The sequence below is a fragment of the Vitis riparia genome, chromosome 3 (genome assembly GCF_004353265.1).
Source record: "Vitis riparia cultivar Riparia Gloire de Montpellier isolate 1030 chromosome 3, EGFV_Vit.rip_1.0, whole genome shotgun sequence".
Classification (NCBI taxonomy): domain Eukaryota; kingdom Viridiplantae; phylum Streptophyta; class Magnoliopsida; order Vitales; family Vitaceae; genus Vitis; species Vitis riparia.
Window position 1 is genome coordinate 11,229,856 of NC_048433.1, and position 5,627 is coordinate 11,235,482.

Here is a 5,627-nt window from a genome sequence, read left to right on the forward strand (position 1 = left end):
AAAGATACAACCAAGGAAGAAGAAGATGTTGAAGAAGAAAAACCAAGTGAAGAAGATGATGATTTAGCTCTCATCACAAGAAAGCTCAACAAGTATATGAGAGGTGAAAGGTTTAGAGGGAAAAAGTTTACCTCTAGAAGAAATCCCTCAAGAAGGGAATCCTCATCACATGGTGGCAAGGAAAAATGGAAAGAGAAAGGAGATTTGATATGCTTCAAATGCAAAAATCCGGGACACATTAAATATGATTGTCCTCTCTACAAAATTGAAGCCAAGAGAAGAATGAAGAAGGCAATGATGGCCACTTGGAGTGAGAGTGAAGAATCTTCCGAGGAAGAAAAGGAAAAAGAAGTGGCAAACATGTGCTTCATGGCAATAGATGATCTTGATGAGGTAAACTCTAACTCTAGTGATGAAGATATGCATGTTATTTTTGAAGAACTATATGAGGATTTTGAAAAACTTAGTTTGAAAAATAATTCTCTTAAAAAGAGAATTCAAGAACTTGAAAAAGAACTTGAGGAAGTGAAAGAAAAGTTTTCAATTGATGAAATCTCTAAAACTCATCTTGAAAAAGAGAATGAGATTTTAAGAAATGAAAATGAAATTTTGAAAAAGAAAAATGAATGGTTGACCTCCTCTCTTTCAATTTTCTCTTGTGGACAAAAGTCCTTTGAAATGATCTTAGCAAGCCAAAAATGTGTTTTTGACAAACAAGGACTAGGATTCAAATCTTTAAAGAACCAAAATTATTTTAAAAACTATTTTGTAAAAGAATCCTCAAGTGAATGTCCTTCCACTATTTGTAACTTTTGTGGAAGAGGAGGGCACATTAGTAGTACATGTCCCTTAAGAAATGGTGCTCAAAAGAATTCAAATGCTAAGGTTAAAAAGGTTTGGATTGAAAAATCCAAAGTCACTAACCCTCAAGGACCCAAAAAGACATGGGTACTTAAACCAACTTGAATTCTATTTTGTAGGGCTCAAAGGAGGATAAGTGGTTCTTGGATAGTGGGTGCTCAAGACACATGATCGGGGATGAATCCAAGTTTGCCTTCCTTACAAAGAGAAAAGGAGGATATGTCACCTTTGGAGACAATGCAAAAGGAAGAATCATTGGTCAAGGTAACATAGGTAATGGTACATCCTCCCTTATTGAAAGTGTTTTATTAGTAGATGGTTTAAAACACAATCTTTTGAGCATTAGTCAACTTTGTGACAAAGGTTTTAAAGTAATTTTTGAAGCATCTCATTGTATCATCAAGGATATTCAAAATGACAAAACCATCTTCATGGGCCATAGATGTGAAAATGTATATGCTATAAATATTTCAAAATATGATGGCCATGATAGATGTTTTTCAAGCATGCATGATCAAAGTTGGTTGTGGCATAGGAGGTTGGGACATGCTAACATGGACCTCATTTCCCAACTCAACAAAGATGAACTCGTTAGAGGCCTTCCCAAAATTAATTTTCAAAAAGACAAAGTTTGTGAAGCTTGTCAAATGGGAAAGCAAATCAAAAACTCTTTTAAAAACAAAAATTTCATTTCAACATCTAGACCTCTTGAATTGCTACACATGGATTTATTTGGTCCTTCTAGGACACCTAGTCTAGGAGGAAAATCTTATGCTCATGTCATTGTGGATGATTTCTCTAGATACACATGGGTCTTGTTTTTAAGTCAAAAGAGTGAAGCTTTTTATGAGTTTTCAAAATTTTGTAACAAGGTTCAAAATGAAAAAGGTTTTACAATCACTTGCATTAGAAGTGATCATGGGAGAGAATTTGAGAATTTTGACTTTGAGGAATATTGCAATAAGCATGGTATCAATCACAATTTTTCGGCTCCTAGAACTCCTCAACAAAATGGGGTAGTTGAAAGGAAAAATAGAACTCTTCAAGAAATGGCTAGAACTATGCTAAATGAAAATAATTTGCCAAAGTATTTTTGGGCCGAAGCGGTAAACACTTCTTGCTATGTTTTAAATAGAATATTATTGAGGCCCATTCTTAAGAAAACTCCCTATGAGCTTTGGTAAAACAAGAAACCCAACATTAGCTATTTCAAAGTCTTTGGATGCAAATGTTTTATATTAAACACCAAAGATAATCTTGGAAAATTTGATGCAAAATCTGATGTTGGAATTTTTCTTGGCTACTCAACTTCAAGTAAAGCTTTTAGAGTTTTCAACAAAAGAACCACGGTTGTAGAAGAGTCCATCCATGACATTTTTTATGAATCTAACAATTCTCTTCAAGAAAGAGAAAGTTTTGATGATGATTTAGGATTGGAGACCTCCATGGGAAAATTGCAAATTGAAGACAAAAGACAACAAGAAGAAAGTGGAGAGGATCCCAAGAAAGAAGAATCACCTTTGGCACTACCTCCTCAACAAGTGCAAGGTGAATCAAGCCAAGACTTTCCAAAAGATTGGAAGTTTGTTATCAACCATCCACAAGATCAAATCATTGGTTATCCATCAAGTGGGGTAAGAACTAAATCATCCCTTAGAAATATTTGTAATAATCTTGCATTCATCTCTCAAATTGAACCTAAAAACATAAAAGATGCTATAATTGATGAAAATTGGATGATTGCTATGCAAGAAGAATTAAATCAATTTGAAAGAAGTGAAGTATGGGAACTAGTACCAAGACCTTCAAATCAAAGTGTTATTGGAACCAAATGGGTTTTTAGAAACAAAATGGATGAAAATGGCATCATAGTAAGAAATAAGGCAAGATTGGTAGCCCAAGGATATAATCAAGAAGAAGGAATAGACTATGAAGAGACTTTTGCCCCCGTAGCTAGATTGGAAGCAATTAGAATGTTGCTTGCTTTTGCATGCTTCAAAGACTTTATTCTATATCAAATGGATGTGAAAAGTGCTTTTCTAAATGGCTTCATAAATGAGGAAGTATATGTTGAACAACCACCCGGTTTTCAAAGCTTTAACTTTCCAAACCATGTTTTTAAACTTAAAAAGGCACTTTATGGTTTGAAACAAGCACCTAGAGCTTGGTATGAAAGACTAAGTAAATTTCTTTTGAAAAAGGGTTTTAAAATGGGAAAAATTGACACAACTCTTTTCATAAAAACCAAAGAAAAGGACATGCTCCTAGTTCAAATATATGTTGATGATATTATTTTTGGAGCTACTAATGACTCTCTTTGTGAAGATTTCTCTAAGTGTATGCATAGTGAGTTTGAAATGAGCATGATGGGAGAACTCAATTTCTTCCTTGGACTTCAAATCAAGCAACTAAAGGAAGGAACCTTCATCAATCAAGCAAAGTATATAAAGGATCTTCTCAAGAGGTTCAACATGGAAGAAGCCAAGGTGATGAAAACTCCAATGAGCTCATCCATCAAGCTTGACATGGATGAAAAAGGTAAATCTATTGACTCAACTATGTATAGAGGCATGATAGGATCCTTGCTTTATTTGACCGCTAGTTGACCCGATATCATGTATAGTGTATGCTTGTGTGCTAGATTTCAATCTTGTCCTAAAGAATCTCACTTAAGTGCCATTAAAAGAATTCTTAGATATTTGAAAGGGACAATGAATATTGGTTTGTGGTATCCTAAGGGTGATAACTTTGAATTGATTGGTTTCTCGGATGCCGATTTTGCCGGTTGTAGAGTTGAAAGAAAGAGCACTAGTGGCACTTGTCATTTCCTAGGACACTCACTTGTCTCATGGCATAGTAAGAAGCAAAATTTGGTAGCTTTGTCAATGGCGGAAGCCGAATACATAGCAGCCGGTTTGTGTTGTGCACAAATCCTTTGGATGAAACAAACACTTAGTGATTTTAACTTGTCTTTTGAGCATGTTCCTATCAAATGTGATAACACTAGTGCCATAAATATTTCAAAAAATCCTGTGCAACACTCTAGGACCAAGCATATAGAAATTAGACATCATTTTCTTAGAGATCATGCACAAAAGGGTGACATTACACTTGAATTTGTAAGCACAAAAGATCAACTTGCCGATATTTTTACAAAACCTCTAAGTGAAGAACAATTTTCCGATATTAGAAGACAACTAGGGGTTATTTCTCTTTGATCTGATGTTTGTAGAATGAATTCTTGTTGGAAATGCATTATGATTGCATAAATTTCATCTCATACGCATCATATAGCAATTCCTTAGGAAATAGGTCAATTTTTGACCAAAATTCAAAATTCCATTGGCATTGAACATCAAAAATTGGGGATTTCAACTGAAAAAGGCAGGGGGAGGATCACGAAACAAGAAAATGCAAGAAAATTTGGAAAATCTGACCGTTGACCATGGCCGTTGACCAGGCGGTCGACCGGTTCGTCGGGCTGGGAATTTAAAAGGCCCCCGCGCGTCAGTTTCTTCCACTGTTCTCCACCGTTCCTTGAAGCCTCTTCATCTTCCCGCCTTCAAAGACCAGTTTGGACTATTCCTTGGACCGATTTCAGGCTTTTGAGTGATTTTTTACACAATTTTGAGGCTAGGGTTTCATCTCTGGACGGATTTGGACTTCGGATCTGGACGGGTTCCTCTCTGATTGCGCGCCATCTTCTGGTTTGGTTCCTTTCCCGCGCGCCTAAGGCTTATTCGGGTTGGTCTTCTCTCTTTGCCTGCTCGCTTCAATTCTCCGAGCTTATCTCCATTTTTTTGGGATTTTGGATGGCTCCTCGAAAGGAGACGGGTACTTCCAGGGCTCAGGGCAAGCACCCTGTTGAGCCATCTCAGCCCGAGCAGACTAAGCCTCGTCGAAAAGCGAGGTACGACACCGCACTCTTCAGTTCAAATGAGGACTATTGGCGCTACAAGCAAAAATTTGCTTAGAGGAAAGTCGTCCCAGGGAGAAGTGTCAATTTCTCCCAACTTCAGCACTTTGGCTTTGAGGGGTTGTTCGGACGGATGGGATGGCTGCCAGTAGTGACGATCTCTGAGCCGGTCTTCCCGACTCTGGTGTGGGCTTTCTATTCTCGGGCGACCTACGGGCTTGGAGGACCCGTATTATCCACTGTGAGAGGCGTTGAGATCCGTTTGAGTCCCGAGAGCATCTGCCGCATTCTCGACATTCCTTCGGTTGGACTCCGTGTTTATGAGGCCAAGGCGTGGCCCACTGTACCGGGATTTGAGCCTAGAGAGGCTGTTAAGAGGTTGTGCGGACTTGCCGATCCTCAGGGGATGGGCAAACCATCGGCTCACAGCTTGACAGTGACTAGCCGAGTCCTTCACCATATGATTTGTTCGATTCTCTTGCCATGTGGAGGACATCGAGACTAGGTCTCCTACCTCGAGGCTTTCATTGTTGACTTGATCCTCACCGAGGGACGGATTCATGTTGGCTACCTTATGATGATGCACATGATCTCTTATGTTGAGAGCTTGACACGTGTACTCCCCTACGACCGCTTCCTTACCCGTGCTTTCAAGGATGCAGGGGTCGACTTGAGTAGAGAGACAAATTTTGAGGCCCCCACCACTTATGACACGTATGATGAGCAATCTCTGGGGCGAATGAAGTTCAAGAAGGCACCCGATGGCTCTTGGGTTAGGAAAGCCGAGTGACAGGCCCGGGGACATGATCAGATACACCCCGGAGTAGAGGAGGAGGCCAAGATCAGAGAG